We start from the raw sequence: 18,485 nt of genomic DNA, 5'->3' as shown, positions 1-18,485 counted from the left end.
GGAGTAAGATTCGTCAGTCATGAATACTGATTACATAAGGCTACCTTAAGCGAATTCCTCATTTTTAGAAGTGTGTTTTAGTGCAGTGGGTTTCCTGCAAGTAGGTTGAAAAGTGGTCTGTGGATGACCCTGGAGGGACAGATGCGACGTTTGCCACTGTTGTGTTCTCGCGGCATTACCAGCACATCTTTGTCTTCAGATGCGTAGAGTTTTACAAAATGAGCTATGCAATGGTGTTGATTTGAAGTTTTTTACTCATTCCTTGAATCTTTGCCTTGACTTGTATCATGGATTGATTGTGTCCCCCCAAAATGCCTGTCGACTTGGCTAGGTCATGATTCCCAGTATTGTATGATTGTCTACCATTCTGTCATCTGATGGGATTTCCCTGTGTGTTGTAAATCCTGTCACTATGATGTAATGAGATGGATGAGTGGCAGATGGAAACTACAATGTCAAGTAGTGTCTTAAGCCAATCTCTTTTGAGATATAAAAGAGAGAAGTGAGCAGAGAGCCAGCACTGGGAGCAGAGTACATCCTTTGGACCCGGGGTTCCTGTGGAGAGAAGCTCCTAGAGCAGGGGAAGATTGATGACAAGGACCCCCCTCCAGAGCCGACAGAGAGAGCCTTCTGCTAGAGCTGGTACCCTAAACCTAGACTTCTAGCCTACTGGACTGTGAGAGAATAAACTTCTGTTTGTTGAAGCCATCCACTTGTGGTATTTCTGTTATAGCAGCAGTAGATGACTAATACAACTCATTTCCAAACGTTCTTATTTCTGAATTACTCTTTTGCAGTCTTAGAATGTGCTGATCACCAAATGCCTTAGTGGTATCTGTGAGATACACACACACATACACAGAGTATATATTTCTAACCCCATAGAGTTTCCAGGGAGTGCCTGGTGGATTTAAACTGCCAGCCTTTTAGCAGCTGTAGCACTTAAACACTATGGCACCAACATTTCCTAGAAATACATAGTAATATGTATATATATAACACAGTCAGTCACAGAATCTATGAATATTTTCACGTGTCTAAGTTATATGTGGAAACCATGGTGGTGCAGTAGTTATGGGCTATGGCTGCTAACCAAAAGGTTGGCAGTTTGAATCCATTAGGTGCTCCTTGGAAAGCCTATGGGGCAGTTCTGCTCTGTCCTACAGGGTTGCTATGAGTTGGAATTGACTTGATGGCAACAGGTTTAGTTTGGTTTGGAAGTTATATGTAATGCTGTAGCAAGAGAGGGTTGTTAAGATCTTCTGATCCTAGGAGTTCACTGTTGGCAATAGACACTAAATCAGAACCTGTAGCCTGTGGTATGGGGGTATCTGAAGTTGTGGGTATTTTGCCATACCTGACAGTGGGCATATTTTTCTGTGGTCCCTTCTTTCTTGCTTCCTGCTGCTTCCTTTCCCTCCTCCTTTCCTCTCCTTTACTTTTTCCCTACCAGTGTTTCTTGTGCATATTGTTTGTTGCTTTCAAGTAATCTGATCATTGAAAAAACTTGTGACTAAGCATTAAAGTAAGACAAGAAGTGGTGCTCCTACACAGTCTGGTGTGTGGGAAGGCTCAAGAGCCTCAGTGTTCACTATTTATGAACATAGAGATAAGTAGTTGTGGAATGATGGAATGTGTCCAGAGAAATCGGAGCACTGAATCAGACTGCATCTATCACAGAAATTTTGTTCTTGGGGCGGGTTCGTGAAAAAAAAATAAATAAATAAAACCTGTTGCCTGGAGTCAATTCCAACTCATAGCGACCCTATAGGACAGAGTAGGACTGCCCCATAGGGTTTCCAAGGGGGGTTTATTTGCATTTCTCAGATTAATGGATTTGAACATCACCTAACACTTTATTCATTTGCATTCCTACTTTTTAATGTTGATTGCCTATTTTTCTGTTTTGCAACTTTGATTTGTTTAGAGTTTAGCTTCTCTACAGAATAGGATTAGAATTCCCTGCAAAAGAACTGATGATTTGGTGTATACCTTATAGCTCTGAGTATCTACTTACACAAGGTGGCTGCGGCAGGGTGTTGCCTGGGCAGGTTGAGGATAAGTAGTAATCTTTGTTTTCCTCGATGCCTTGTTTGTTGATGTTGGGAAGTCAACTGCAGAGGTTAAGCTGGAAAATGTGTGCATGCTCTGTCTTTCCAGCTGCCACCGGATATCTATCTGAAATGTGAGTCCACTCTTAAATGACCCAAGACTTGAAGGTTCTTTAACTTAACTTTCTTTATGTAACAGCAGTTCTGAGGAATACGTTTTGGATCAGTTTACTCATCATCTTAATTCCGGGATTCCCCTGCTTCACCTAGTTGAATTCAGTAAGTGTTTCATAATTCCTATAAATACCTTATCTGTCCAGCATCATGATAAAAGGAAGGGTATGTATCACATGAGTAAAATTGTCTTGGATGACTGAAACTAAGTACAAACACTTTACATTTTATACATTTTATGGGAGAGTTGTCTAAAATATATTACCTATATCAGGCTTCTAAAACCTTAGTACCATTATTTTTGAAATAGGTATATAGGTACCAGTGGAAATAATGGGTCACAGAATATGCATATGCTTAGCTTTGGTGGACACAAACCATTTTCCAGTGTGATTCTATCAGTCTACACTCCCTGAGAAGTATTAGTGTCTTGGCTTTTCCATATACTCGCTAACACTTGGTTTGTCTTTTTCATTTTATTCATTCTTGTGGGTGTATAGTATTGTTGGAGTTCTGGTGGTGATTTACAGTTTCTTGTGACTGAAGAAATTCACCTTTTCATGTATTATTGGTTATTTGCATTTTTGTGAAGGGTACATTTAAGAATTTTAAATATATTTCCATTTTATTTGTCTTTTAAATACTCATTTGTGGTAGTTTTTAAAATTCTCATTGAAAGTCCTTCGTCAGATATACCTACTGCAAATATATTTCTCTACTTGCTAGGTTGGCTTTTCATTCTCTCTTATGATAAAAAGAAACAAGGTCTTAGTTTTAATATAGTCTAATTTATCAGTAGGGCCCTTAATAGTTAATATTTTCTGTGGCATGTTTAAGACTATTTGCCTATGCCAGGATCACCAAGATACTGTCCTGTGTTTTCCTATAAAATCGTTATTGTTTGATCTTTCACATTTATATTTGAAATCTATCTGGAATTGCTCTTTATGAATTGTGTGAGGTAAGGTCAAGCTACTTCTATACGGTTATGTAATTGACCAAGCTTCATCATTATACTTCAGTGCACTTGTTGTCATAGATCACTCTATTACACTGTCTTTGTAATGAAATAGTATAATGAGGACTTGAGGAATTTTTGAAGTGTCACAAATTTGGCTTCTGAAAAATGTATAGAGTAGAATATGCCATCAGTGTGAATTAATGTGGAAGGTCCCTTATCCTTCCATTCTAACTTTAATAAAAGTATTTTACAAAGATAAATACATAGCTGAAATTGAAAATAAGGAAAGAATATTTCCAGGTGCCAAAAATGAAGTGGTGAGTAGGAATTGAATCTACATGGCTGGTGATGACACATGGTGCAGATATACCCTTTATGTGCTGAGGTTTAAATGTCTTACAGAAACACAGGAGAACGAGCAGGAATTAGGCTAACTGAATAAATCCAACAGCCAGAAAAGGGTGGTTCAGTTGGCAAACTCTACCTAGTGGCTAAAGGATGAGACACAGAAGCTAGGGTCCTAAACAGTGAATATAAACAAGATAAACCATGGGGTATGAGATCTCCCAAACTGTGAAGTGCATGGTTTTCGAACTGAGTTCTAATCTTACCTTGGAGTCCCTGGACTATGAAACTAATATGAACTCCTTAATCACAGTCAGAAGTAAAGGCAACCATAAAATCATTCCAAAAGAATGCCTCCCAGAACCCCAGAAGATTATAATTTATTATAAGGATGAGCTTATGGTAAAATTTTATAAAGCATATCAAAAGGGAGACTATTAAGAGCTTTCAAAGAGAATGGACATATTACTTACCAGAAAAATGACAGCCAGGTTGGCCAGCAGACTTTTCGTCAGTAGCAGTAGATGCCAGAAGATATTGGGATTTAAAGTGCTAAGAGACAATAAGTGTTCATGTAGAATTGTATACCAAGCTGAATTATTACTCAGGGTTAATGATAAAATTAATTTATTTTTAGACATGAACAGAAATGTGGGTTGGATTGTCAAAATAAAAATACAAATATACAGTGAACACAAATATTCAATCCCACTAATAACTACAGGGTTACAAATTTTAATAACAGTCATTTACTCATTTTTGGTCTTTCATCAAACTGAGAAAGGTTGAAAAACATAGTAGAAAATCATGTTGAGAAGAATCTGGGGATGTATACAGTATCGCAGTGAGTTCATAGTTCTAGAGAATAATGTAGCAAAGACTTTAAATTGTGCGGTCTTTGAATCTGCAGTTTTACTTATGGAATATATTCTAAAGAAATAATTGTAATATATTTAAATACTTAGCTACCAAGTTGTTCATCTCATTGTTTTTAAGAGCTCAAAGTTGAAAATAAAGTCCAACGTGGAGCAATTGGTGAAACAGATTATTAAATCTGTATAATGGAATACTATATGGTCACTAAAAATATTAAATAAAATATCAATTGACAAGAAAAATACATTAAGTGACATGAAGTAGGAGCCTTAATGGTGCAGTGGTTAAAGTGTTCGACTGCTAAGCCAAAGCGTTCAACTGTTTGAAACCACCAGTGGCTGTGCGGGAGAAAGATGTGCAGTCTCCTTCTGTAAAAGTTGATAGCCTTGGAAACCCTGCGGGGTCACTACTAGTCAGAACTGACTTGACAGCAGTGGGTTGGTTTGGGGAAATAAATATATTAAATGAAAAAGTACATACAAAATATGAATAATGTGGTCCATTTTTATAAAACAAATGATCATTTATACCTAGAAAAATATCTAAAAATATATCTCTATATCAGTGTTTTAAGAGTGGTTGTACCTGGGTTGTTGGTATTGTGTGGTTTGTGGTTTTAAAATGTTGTTCTTCATTGTCTATTTTCTTATTTTACTAAAGTTAGCTTATGATTTTTAGAAAAAAGAAAGAAAACTGTTACAATGCAATTATTAACATATGCAGAGATTAATAGTTTTGGTGATTGGTAGAATCCAATCAACTGTGTCTGGTTCATAGTTTTTTCATTGATTTAAAGGATTAAGATGAAGTTATTTCTAAACTTTTAATTCCAGGAAATAATATTCTTTTTTTCCTTGAAATTTCTTTAAAAGTTTGAAGTATAAAAAAGAATTATGTTGATTATTCAGTATGTAATGTATGAATCTTGTTTAATTATGCTATCTTGTTTAATAGACCAATTATAATTCTACTCCTGTAAGCGTTTTTCTGTCTTTCTCCGTAGACAACCAGGTAACATCGGTTTGGTCCAGGTTATCCAAGAATGACATATTGCGATCATCCGTATGGCCACAAGGGTGCAAGAAATGTCCAGAGAGAGAAAATAAAAGGGGTTATTGTTTAGGGAGCAGGGTTTTTTTTTTTTTTTTAATTTTAAAATGGCTCAGGAGAGGTGTCCATTTCAAATAGAAGATACTTTAAAAGGGAATAGAGGCCAAGATTCTGGTATAGGGAAACTGACTGTCCCAGTGGAATAACGTGCAACCCACACTCTTGTTCTTGCCAGTAAGGAAAGTCGTTTCTACCATCGTGATGGGGATTAACTTGGAAACAGATACTGAACATATTGAGAATTTTGATAGTATCAGAGATGAGTTAAGATTTAAAACAGAAAAGAAAATTATGGAAATGATCTATAAATCATTAGCCTTTTTGACTTTTAACTTTCCTAGGAGGTGTGTGTGTGTGTGTGTGTGTATCCAAAACCAAAACCAAATCCAGTGCCGTCGAGTCGATTCCGACTCATAGCGACCCTATAGGACAGGGTAGAACTGCCGCATAGAGTTTCCAAGGACTGCTTGATGAATTCAAACTGCCGACCCTTTGATTAGCAGCCGTAGCACTTAACCACTGCGCCAGCAGGGTTTCTGTATATATATATTATATAAAACAATGTACTGCATTGGGCAAATCTGCTGCCAAAGACCTTTTCGAAGTGTTGAGAAGCAAAGATGTCACTTTGAGGATTAAGGTGTGCCTAACCCAAGCCATGGAAAACCCTGGTAGCCATGGAAAACCCTGGTAGCATAGTGGTTAAGAGCTACGGCTGCTAACCAAAAAAGGTTGGCAGTTCAAATCCACCAGGTGCTCCTTGGAAACCATATGGGGCATTTCTACTCTGTCCTATAGGGTCTCTATGACGGAATCAACTTGATGGCAACGGGTTTGGTTGGGTTTTTGGGAACACAAGCCATGATATTTTCAGTCGCCTCATATGCATGTGAAAGCTGGGCAATGAATAAGAAAGACCTTAGAAAAGTTGATGCCTTTGAATTACAATGTTGGTGAAGTATGTTGAGTACACCATGGACTGTAGGAAAACCTAACAAGTCTGTTTTGGAAGAAGTACAGCCAGAGCTATCCTTGGAAGCGAAGATGGTGAGACTTTGTCTCATGTACTTTGGACATATTATCAGGAGTGATCAGTCCCTGGAGAAGGACATCATGCTTGGTAAAGTAGAGGGTCATGAAAAAAGAGGAAGACCCTCAAGGACGTGGATTGACACAGCAACTGCAACAACTGGCTCAAACACAGCACAGTTGTGAGGATGATGCAGGGCTGGGCAGTGTTTCCTTCTGTTGTACGCGGGGCCGCTGTGAGTTGGAACCAGCTCGAAGGTATCTAACAAAAAACAAAACAAACAAACATATATATATATGTATAGTTTTTGTGGCTAGCCATGTAAAATACTGGTCATGTAAAAATACTTCGAGATTGGATAAGGGGAGAGTGGGAATAGAACCATTTCAAAAATTGACTTTAAAGGCAATCATTTTTAGAACATTGGTATTTGGAATGTTTTGATGCTTAATGACTTTATGGAGATTAATTGTGGAATCACTTTTTAAAAATCTACCTCATGTGGGAGAGACCTTTCATACCTCTTTATGGAAAACATAAAGCATTATTAATTACTTGAGTCCACCCTTTTAGCTTTGTATTATAAGTCACAATTGTGAAGGAGAGGAAAACATGTTTTTAATCAACTGCAGGCTCTTTTAGCGTGATGTAAGGGAATTTCATTCACCTCTTTAATCAAGATATAAATTGACATATAGTGCCAGCTATCTGAAAATATACTGTTTAACTCTAAGTAAGGTGTGCTGTAGAGAGAGAAGCAGATATAGTGGAGTTGACACTGTACTGGGAAGACCAAAAGGATTTTCGGCTTATCAATAACTGGACGTGTGGCTTGGATAATCGTTTAACCTCCTTGAGGTCAATTTTTTCTGTTATGTAAGAAGGTTGAATTTATTACTAGATGGTTTTTAACATCCTAGCTACTACAATATTCTATTACAGAATGATCCCACATTTGATGCCATGTACCTGTTGACCCTTTCCAGTATTCTATTAAGAATTAATTTCACAGTAGAATTTTGTAGAATATACTATTTAAAAGTGTTTGTGATTATTTTTAACTAACTGCTTTATTCAGCTCTTGAGCTGACTTTCAGAAAACACACAGTAAAGCTTTTAAATAAAGAGAATGTCTGGAGTATGGAAATACAAATTAGACATAGATAGAGAATATATATATTTGGTAGTATATCCGACTTACAGTACCGTATATTGAGAGCCTTAATTGTAACCAAATAATGTTTTCCAGTCTGTGTTTTCACTTTATATCAACTCAATGGACAATTCATAAAGAGTAACAGACAGAAGAATCTTTGCAAAAATGAATCAGCTTTTAACTTCATATTAAATTATCCTTTTCTAAAAGATTCAAAACTATAATCAAATTCTTTTTGTGTAATTTGCTATAGATTACTACTTCAAGAGAATAACATCCTTTGTTAAAAAGGCTTTCATATTATTGGGTTAAGGTGGTCCCTCCTCCTCCTGAATTAAAGCTTTCAACTTGCTGTTGCATGCCCTGAGCTTTTAACATTAAAATTTTTACAATGAGAGCATAATGAATGTTGAAACTGGTGGAGATTATTTCAAATAGGATTAGATTAGCTCTCTGTTGCTTCTCTTGACCTCCAGAGAGAGAAAAGAAACAAGTTACGTAGTACAGAGACTGAATTTTTATCAAATGCTTTAAAACTTAAATTGCACAGATGTAGGCTGTAGCCTCTATAGTTAGCTTCTCTTTTCTTTTTTAAAAAAATTTTATTGTGCTTTAAATGAAAGATTAAAAATCAAGTCAGTCTTTCACACAAAAACCTATATACACCTTGCTACATATTCCCAATTGCTCTCCCCCTAATGAGACAGCCCGCTCCCTCCCTCCACTCTCTGTTCCTGTCCATTTCGCCAGCTTCTAATCCCCTCTACCCTCTCATCTCCCCTCCAGGCAGGAGATGCAAAGATAGTCTCAAGTGCTCACTCCTCACCAGCATCCCTCTCCAGCGCATTGTCCAGTCCAATCCCTGTCTGAAGAGTTGGCTTTGGGAATTGTTCCTGTCCTGGGCCAACAGACGGTCTGGGTGCCGTGACTACGGGGGTCCTTCTAGTCTCAGTCTGACCATTAAGTCTGGACTTTTTACAAGAATTTGGGGTCTCCACCCCACTGCTCTCCTGCTCCCTCAGGGGTTCTCTGTTGTGTTCCCTGACAGGGCAGTCATCGGTTGTAGCCGGGCACCCTCTAGTTGTTCCGGTCTCAGGCTGATGTAGTCTCTGGTATATGCGGCTCTTTCGGTCTCTTCGGCTTGTAATTACTTTTTGTCCTTGGTGTTCTTCATTCTCCTTTGATCCAGGTAGGTTGAGATCAATATATGCATCTTAGGTGGCCACTTGCTATCATTTAAGACCCCCAGACGCCACTCTCCAAAGTGGGATGCAGAATGTTTCCCTAATAGATTTTATTATGCCAGTTGACTTAGATGTCCCCTGAAACCGTGGTCCCCAACCCCTCGCCCCTGCTATGCTGGCCTTCGAAGCACTCAGTTTATTCAGGAAACTTCTTTGCTTTTGGTTTAGTCCAGTTGTGCTGACCTTGCCTCTATTGTGTACTGTCTTTCCCGTCACCTAAAGCAGTTCTTATCTGCTATGTAATTAGTGAATGCCCCTCTCCCACCTTCCCTCTTTCCCCCTTCTCGTAACCAACAAAGAATATTTTCTTCTCTGTTTAAACTGTTTCTCTAGTTCTTATAATAGTGGTCTTAGACAATATTTGTACTTTTGCAACTGACTAATTTCACTCAGCATAATTCCTTCCAGATTCCTCCATGTTATGAAATGTTTCAGATTCATCACTGTTCTTTATCGATTTGCAGTATTCCACCGTGTGAATATACCATTATTTATTTATCCATTCATCCGTTGATGGGCACCTTGGTTGCTGCCATCTTTTTGCTGTTGTAAACAGTGCTGCAATGAACATGAGTGTGCATATATCTGTTCGTGTAAAGGCTCTCATTTCTCTAGGATATATTCCAAGGAATGGGATTGCTGAATCGTATATGGTAGTTCTATTTCTAGCTTTTGAAGGAAGAGCCAAATCGATTTCTACAGTGGTTGTACCATTTTACATTCCCATCAGCAGCGTATAAGTGTTCCAGTCTCTCTACACCCTCTCCAACGTTTATTGTTTTGTGTTTTTTGGATTAATGCCAGCCTTGTTGGAGTGAGATGGAATCTCATTGTAGTTTTGATTTGCATTTCTCTAATGGCTAATGATCGTGAGCATTTCCTCATGTTAGCTACCTGAATGTTTTCTTTAGTGAAGTGTCTGTTCATATCTTTTGCCCATTTTTTAATTGGGTTATTTGTCTTTTTGTAGTAGAGTTTTTGCAGTATCATGTAGATTTTAGAGATCAGGTGCTGACTGGAAATGTCATAGCTAATTTTTTTTTCCCAGTCTGCAGGTAATCTTTTTACTCTCTTGGTGAAGTCTTTGGATGAGCATAAGTGTTTGGTTTTTAGGAGCTCCCAGTTATCTAGTTTTTCTTCTGCATCGTTAGTAATGTTTCGTGTACTGTTTATGCCATGTATTAGGGCTCCTAATGTTGTCTTTATTTTTTCTTCCATGATCTTTATCATTTCAGATTTTATATTTAGGTCTTTGATCCATTTTGAGCTCGTTTTTGTGCATGGTGTGAGGTATGGGTCTTGTTTCATTTTGTTGAAACTGGATATCCAGTTATGCCAGCACCATTTGTTAAAAAGACTGTCTTTTTGCCATTTAACTGCTTTGGGGCCTTTGTCAAATATCAACTGCTCATATGTGGATGGATTTATGTCTGGATTCTCAATTCTGCTCCATTGGTCTATGTTGTTGTACCAGTACCAGGCTGTTTTGAGTACTCTGGCGGTATATTAGGTTCTAAAATCAGGTAGAATGAGGGCTCCCACTTTGTTCTTCTTTTTCGGTAATGCTTTACTCATTTGGGGCCTCTTTCCCTTCCATATGAAGTTGGTGGTTTGTTTCTCCATCTCATTAAAAAATGTTGTTGGAATTTGGATCGGAATTGCATTAAATGTATAAATTGCTTCTGGTAGAATAGACATTTTTACAATGTTAAGTCTTCCTATCCATGAGCAACGTATGTTTTTCCACTTACGTAGGTCTCTTTTGGTTTTTTACAGAAGTGTTTTGTAGTTCTCTTTGTATAAGTCTTTTACATATCTGGTAAGAGTTATTTCTAAGTATCTTATCTTCTTGGGGGCTACTGTAAATGGTATTGATTTGGTGATTTCCTCCTGGGTGTTCTTTTTGTTGGTGTAGAGGAATCCAACTGATTTTTGTATGTTTATCTTGTATCCCGATACTCTGCCGAACTCTTCTATTAGTTTCACTAGTTTTCTTGAGGAATCCTTAGGTTTTTCTGTGTATAAGATCATGTCATCTGCAAATAGAGATACTTTTACTTCTTCCTTGCCAATCTGGATGCCCTTTATTTCTTTGTCTAGCCTAATTGCTCTGGGTAGGACCTCCAGCACAATGTTGAATAAGAAAAAATACGGAATGCTTCACGAATTTGAGTGTTGTCCTTGCGCAGGGGCCATGCTAGTCTTCTCTGTATTGTTCCAATTTTAGTATATGTGCTGCTGAAGCGAGCACCCATTTGCCCGTTTTTTATTTAGGTTATTTATTTTTTATTATTGAGCTTTAAGACTTCTTTATATATTCTGGCTATAAGTCAGATGTTTATCAGGTATACTATTTTAAAATCTTTTTTCCAATCGTGTGGGTTGTCCAGAGTATCATTTTGTTTTTAATTTTTTAGCCCTTATAAAAAAAATAGCCCTTTAAATATTTGAAGGTTACTCATCTGTGACCTGTGTAGTGCTGGGATCTAGGAGGTCTTCAGTAGAGGTTTTTGAAGAAATGAATTACATATTTTTACCTCCCTTCTTAACATACTAATCAAACTAAATATACATAGCTCCCTGATGAGTCTCATATTTTGGCCTCCTTCAGGCTCCCACCAAGAGCAGGAATGGCTGTTCTCTGGAAGCCAGCCGTTGTGCCTCATTGCAGAGTGGGGCTCCATCCAAACTGAATGTCTCGTGTGGCATCACTAGTGTGGGTATGTGCGGGTGTCACATCCTTTGAACCTGACACTACCTTTTTGTTGGTTCAGCCTAAATTTTATGATTTTTTAATGCAAAGCTGAAGAGTCGTTTTGCCAAAGGAGCGAACTGTTATATTCTACCTTGGAGTAATGGACCAAAGGCATGTTAAGCCTTGCGTTTAGTTTAAGGAGAATCAGTATGTAATGAAGGTTAGTGGAGATCAACTTTGGCAACAGTTACGTAAAAAGGCCTGGGCTTCTTAGTAAGTCATTTTATGTAAGTCAGTGGCAGGACAAGCGTGATTGTAGGTTTTGAGTTTGTTTTTCTTGCTGTTGTTGTGTGGGGTTTTTGGCTGGTTTTATTTTTAAGGAGGAACATTCTACCAAGTAGAGCTGTACAACAATGGAATGGGAGATTTGAAAAATAATGCATTCCCCGTGACTGACAGCATTAAGTAGAGGCTGGGTGATCACTGGCCAGAGATATGACAGAAGGAGCTCTTGACTAGAAGGGACTATGGACCAAGTAACACTTAAGACTGTCCTCTTCCACGCCCACTTTTAACATACGCAGGCCACGGTGCATCTGAGAAAGGCCAGTTTTGTGTGTGAACACATTTTGAGTTTATATTTTTAATTTATTCTTTCAGCAAAGAAATACTTTTAACCTTGAAAGGTTGGTTTTCTTTAATAAATTATTTTCACTTGTAAGAAAAATATGCCATTTTTAGTATTAGTCCTTAATGTGTCCAGTTGGATACTCAGAAGAGTTTTCTGCTTAGCTGTGGGTACTGACTGTCTTTTTAGCAGTTCAGTTTCCCAGCTGTATTTAGTAAAGCCTTTTGAGAGGCAGCCAAGTAACTGATTTCTTGTGGCAAGCCAACAGCGTGTCAAATTTGAATTTATGTTGGAAAGCTGTTCTACAGATACAGAAGTCCAAATAAACAGTCAAATTATCATTTATCCCCAATTTGGATGTGGGAAAATGAGTATGTGTTTGGCTTTATTTCCAGACTATCTTGAGAATGGATAAATAGGTTTTCCTGTGTGCTTTGTTAAGCATTTGCATCTTTGCTCCAAGTTCTCTTGTGAGACATGTAACCCCAAAGAATTATGTTAAGTGGCTGAAATATATACCTACTAGTTAGAGTGACCTACTGTGTGCAGGCACTGGGACCAGGCATCTTAGAGAGAGATGTTATCTCATGTAATCCCCCCAAGTAGCACTGTATGATCATTTTGATGTTATAGGCAGTGAAATCAAAGGGCCTCAGAGTTTTAAGTATTTTGCTCAATGTCACAGAATCAGTAAGTATGAATAACAAACTTGGAATTAGAACTCAAATCTTCTGGTCTCTAGTGCCCAGGTGTTTTCTTTTGAAGGTTTCCTGCTGCTGCTTCCGATTCTTCTAGTGCCAGCTCTCTTGCACCATCGTAAGAGATGGTCAGTAACACTCAGATCCGTTGGTATTTGAGAGGGTGACGTGCGGCTCGTGTTACAGTGTTTCAACCTGCTGAGTTAGTCTGGTTCTTCAGAAGTACATGAAATACAAAATGGTAGCATCTCTCTAATTGATAAAAATAGGAATAATTTTATATGTGTCCTCGATTATTTGTGAACCCTACTTCAACTTAATATATTTTCACAAGTAGAAAAAATAAAAAATGTCAAAAGAAACCAGCTATTGATCTTATGGAAAATGAGTTTCCCTCCAGCTTCTCTGTGAGGTACTCCTGAATGAAACCCCTTGGCCTTGGTTGTACCTCAGAGAATGGAGAACTGCGCCTCACTTCACTAACTTTTTGACAAGGATGGCTGTGTGCCTCGATCAGATCCTGTGGGTCTCCCTGTGGTGAAGTGTGTGTGCATCTCGGTGTAAGTATGGAAAATGCTTGGCTAGACCCTGACTGGGAGGCTATCTATTTCCCCATTTGTCCTTTATTCTTTGGATTTTCTGCTGGAGACAGAACTTCTATTTAAAAATAGCGTTTATTTTGTTTGTAGCAAGGCTAAAAGAAGGTAAATAATCAAAAACATTTAAAAGAATGTAGTCAAGGTAGAGTCCATGTCAAAAGGGAATTATCACATTTATGTAAGTAGGGAATGAAAACATTCTTGGCCTCTTAGTTTTTCTCGCCACACTGGCAGTTCTAAAACCAATTTTAGGTGTGTGTTCCTTACCATTCTAAAGAATACATTTGAGTTTATCATTTAAATTACCCTCAATGGTTACTTTCATTTTGCTTTAAAACCTCTAATTTTGAGGATTTCTTAAACATACGGAAACATATAAATCTAACCTACATTTAAATAGTCTCATTTTTATTTTTATCAGTATTGAAATAATGAATTAAAATCAAACTTTTGGACATTCTGTGTTGAAATTGTCTGTAGCCTAGTCTATGAGTGAAAAGTATATACTCTAAATATACTTTAATGTTTGTATGAAATACTTCCAGGTATCAAGTACTTATGGAAGAATTCTAAATATACTTTAATGTTTGTATGAAATACCGTCCAGGTATCAAGTATTTATGGAAGAATTCTGCTTTGACCCTCAAACTTTATCATGCCTGGAGCCTCTCTTGGGTTGTGTAGGTGTGGGAACTCCTGTTATTAGACATATCTGGCAGTTACATAATAAAACAGGGAGCCCTGGTGGAGTAACATAGGTAAAATGTTTGACTGCTAACCAAAAGGTTGGTGGTTTGAATCCATCTGATGGCTCTGTGGGAGAAAGATCTGATGATCTCTTCCATAAAGCTTAAAGCCAAGAAAACCCTGTAGGGCAGTTCTTTGTCACATGGAGTTGCTATGAGTTAGAATCTACTTGATGGCATGGCCCTGTTTTACAAGGGCCAAGATAAACCAAAAAGCCCAAACCTGTTGCTGTCTAGTTGATTCTGACTCATAGCAGCCCTATAGGACAGAGTAGAACTGTCCCATAGGGTTTCCTGGTGGATTTGAACTGCCGACTTTTTGGTTAGCAGCCGTAGCTCTTAACCACTGCACCACCAGCGTTTCCAGGGCCAAGATGGACCATTGTAAGCTGAAGTGCACTCTCAATATCATGCTGGAAAAAATGATAATTTTAAAGAATCTTTATTCCTAGGTTTTTGAGAGTTTGTCCCCAGGGCACATTCACTTTTTCTGTTAAAAACTTCTTTTAAAATTTGGGACATGAATTATGTTCTTAAGGTTTTTGAGTGTTTACCTGCCAGTCATTGCTTCTTGTCCCCAGAACATCTTCCTGTATTTTATAGAGTCCCTGCATCACCTCCCCAAGTTACAGATCAGTGTTTTCATGGGGCGACAGAGAAATGTTCTTACTGCCTCACACCACACGTAGTTAGAAACAAAAGCCTGCGTTGTTACCTAAAGTCAAAAGGATTGTTTTCGGTTTATCCTCAGTTTGACTGTTTTCTATGACTCTTCATTCAAATTTGGAACAAGTAGTTAAAAGTCATTACCCTGTGATTGCTGTATTGCTCCGGAAACTGGAAATATGAAGTGCAAAATTCATATACCAGTGCCTCATGGTAGATCCCTTCCCTAAAGACAAGTAGTTCTGGAGCCAGAAGCCTTTTTTATGTTCAGGTGGGTAGGGGATTGCTTAGAAAGCTTTCTTAGAAGTCCAACACACTGCAAATTTGTGGAGGTAGTTTGACATGTTGATTGTACTTCACGTCACACACAATACCGAGGGACTCCTGCAAGGTTTCTGGCCTTCCCCTCTATCATAATTGTGAAGTGTCTCGTTCTGATGGAGACAGATTTAGAACAGTAGTTGATTGGAAGTTCTTGATGAAGACAGAGAGTTCAAACACAGACTCTGCCTGGAAATTCAGCAGTGATCTATCATCATTTAACAAACAGAAACGATCAAGACAACCTGCCATCCATCATATCTACTTAACTGTACTCCAGAGTGAATTAAGTTGTATTTAACAACTTTTAGCTTACAGGATTTACACACTCTAAAAGAGAATAACTTCCTCATTAAGCTATTGCTTTATGTTTATCAATTTATGATTTTGAAACTTGTTCCAGAACATTCAATATCTAATAAATCCTTTTCAAAATCTTTATGGCCCTAAATTCCCTCCAAAATTTGTTCTTAGCAGTAAGAAAACCAAACCTGTTACCGTCAAGTTGATCTGACTCATAGCGACCCTGTAGGACAGAGTAGAACTACCCCGTGGTGTTTTCAAGGAGTGACTGGTGGATTCTAACTGCTGTTCTTTTGGTTAGCAGCCAAGCTCTTAACCCACTGCACCACCAGGGCTCTTTAGCAATAAGAGCGAATATCAACTTAGTAGTGTAGTGATGGAAATGTATTCTTAGGGTACAGTTGTATAAGAACAGTAGATTGTTGTTAAATATAAATATAAAAAGAAATAGTAGCTTATTCTTATTCTTAAATATAAATACCAAACAAATGATACTTATTTGGAATTGCACTATCAATTTGGAGCCCTTTAAGACACGTTAAAAAAAAAAAAAAAAACCATACCGATTTGCTGTTGAGTCAATATTGTCTGACTCATAGTGACCCTAAAGAACAGAGTAGAACTGCCGCATAGGGTTTCCAAGGAGTACCTGGAGGATTTGAACTGCCGAACTTTTGGTTAGCAGCCATAGCTCTTAACCACTATGGCACCAGGGTTTCCTTAGACATGTCAAGAGATATCATTTTAGGACCTAGAATCCTAGAATTAGAAGGACATCTAAAGATCTAGTCCATTCCATTAGTTTATAACTAAGAAAGCTGGGCCCAAAAGGTAAATGGTCACTGGGTGGTGCAGATGGTTAGCATACTCACTGCTAACTGAAAAGTGGAGGTTCCAGTTCACCCAGAGGTGCCTCAGAAGAAAGGCCTAGTCATCTTCTGTAAAATTAGCCATTGAAAACCCTGTGAAGCACAGCTCTCCTCTGACACACATGGAGTCACCATGAGTCAGAATTGACACACAGCAAGAGGTAAACGAGTGTCAGAAGAAAGCCGTCCAAACGTCTGCAGTAGTGCCAGATGGGCATGCGGTTTCCAGATTCTCAGAAGCAGCTTTTCTTGTAATCCTCACCATACATGCGTGTTTATCTGTAGATTCTACATGGATCTTGCAAACCTCAAGTCTTGTTAGTATGTTTGAGGATTTAAGGGAGAGGGGAGTGATGATCATGGTGAGAAATAATAACTAATTCTGAATACTTGATTTCACCAACTTTGGGGTAAGAGAGGAAATATTTGGGGAAAGGGGCCCTGGTGGTGCAGTGGTCAAAGCACTTGACTGCTAACTGAAAGGTCAGTGGTTCGAGACTACCAGCGGCAGCTCTGTGGGAGGAAGATGTGACAATCTGCTTCTGCCAAGATTTATAGCCTTGGAAACCCTGGACAGTTCTGCTCTGTCCTGTAGGTTGCTATGAGTCAGAATCAACTCGCCGGCAGTGGGTTTAGTGTTTGGTGGGTATAGGATGGAAATCTCTCAGTGTTCTTGCCTCTCATTAGCCTTCTTGACACTTGTAAGCCAGCCAAAAATTTATTCCTGGATTTTGCTATATTTTGCCATCTTGGGTGATTTGTACGTCTACAAGAGCAAGAAAATGCAGTAAGAAAACACTTTTTAAAACCTTGATGGAAATTATTGATATAAAACCTTATGTATTAGTTAGGTTTAGATCTAGCCCAAGGTGATGGAAAACACCAAATAAGAATTATGTAATCAAGTAGATTTTTATTTTTCTTTCAAGTGAGAGGAATGCAGAAATAAGTAGTCCATGGTTGTTGTGACAATTCCTTCACTCTTGCCCCTTCTATCCTAATGGGGCAACTCAGGGCTCAAAATGGCTGCTTAAGCTCCAGCCATCACATCCTAATTTTAGCTAGCATAAAGGAGGAGGGATGAAGAAGAGAAGTGGCGAAGGGAGACATGGCCAGTATGAGCTGGCTTAAAAGGTAGTTCCTGGAAACTTCCACTTAAGCTTCAGTTTCATTGGTAATTTGACCAATGAAAAACTTCTTGCTGTAAGGAAGACAAGAAAATGCAGTCTATATTCTGAGTGTCCATGATTCCAACTAAAATCAAGGGTTGTATTACTAAGGAAGATAGGGAGAGTAGATATTGAGGTGCAGAACTACCATCATCTGCCAAGTCAGTAGAGGCAACTTTAATATTTTTACATTAGCTGAATCTTCAGATTTCAAGATTAAATCATGTAGCTGAAGTTGATAGGTTTGATTTTCTGCATTATTAGGACTGTGAACATTTGGTAAAATGGACTGCATTGAGATTTATTCTAATCCCTGCCTCGTTTTAAAAAACAGCTTTAGTGTGATGAAATGATGTACTATAAACTGCAGACTTGACGTATGTTCTTTGAAGAAGCCAGAAGTAGTGGAGTGGCTGAAAAGCAGGTAGTGGGGAGTGGTGGGTATACCTATCACTCACGTGCTAGAACTTATTAAAGGGCTTGCTATCAAGGTTAGCACAGCTTCAGGTGGTATGAATTGACAGTTGTGACAACGTGTACATTTTTAAAATGCAAGGTTTTTGCAACTGAGTTTTTTGTTTTTGAAGGGCGAAGTGTACCACTACATTTGAATGTAAAGGTTTATGGTGCCATGGCAAGGCTGCCGTTTGTGCCCAAGGCTGCCGTTAAAGACAGACTGTTACCCTGACTCTCCATCTCACGTTCAGCCCATCTTTACAGTCAATGAATTCTCCCTTAGCCTTTTTTTTTTCTATCATGAGCCTCAAGATTGAAAGTACTTTGTAAATGTCCTAGAACCTTCTGTTGAGGGCATTTATTTTGAGCCTCTCTATTCATTTTCTGT

At 38.3% G+C, this 18,485-nt stretch overlaps 1 protein-coding gene and 1 non-coding gene across 4 annotated transcripts in view; one reads left to right on the top strand and one right to left on the bottom strand.

Annotated features, from left to right (window-relative positions):
* The window catches only part of PTPRM (protein tyrosine phosphatase receptor type M), a 946,104-nt gene that overhangs the window by 158,365 nt on the left and 769,254 nt on the right, over positions 1 to 18,485 (top strand). The gene's annotated exons all lie outside the window — the stretch shown is intronic.
* LOC126086388 (U6 spliceosomal RNA) lies at positions 11,092 to 11,198 on the bottom strand. Its single transcript, XR_007519480.1, has one exon. It is a non-coding gene; the product is annotated as a U6 spliceosomal RNA (small nuclear RNA).

The sequence above is a fragment of the Elephas maximus genome, chromosome 11, assembly GCF_024166365.1.
Source record: "Elephas maximus indicus isolate mEleMax1 chromosome 11, mEleMax1 primary haplotype, whole genome shotgun sequence".
NCBI classification, from domain to species: domain Eukaryota; kingdom Metazoa; phylum Chordata; class Mammalia; order Proboscidea; family Elephantidae; genus Elephas; species Elephas maximus.
This window is presented reverse-complemented; position numbering and strand designations above follow the sequence as displayed.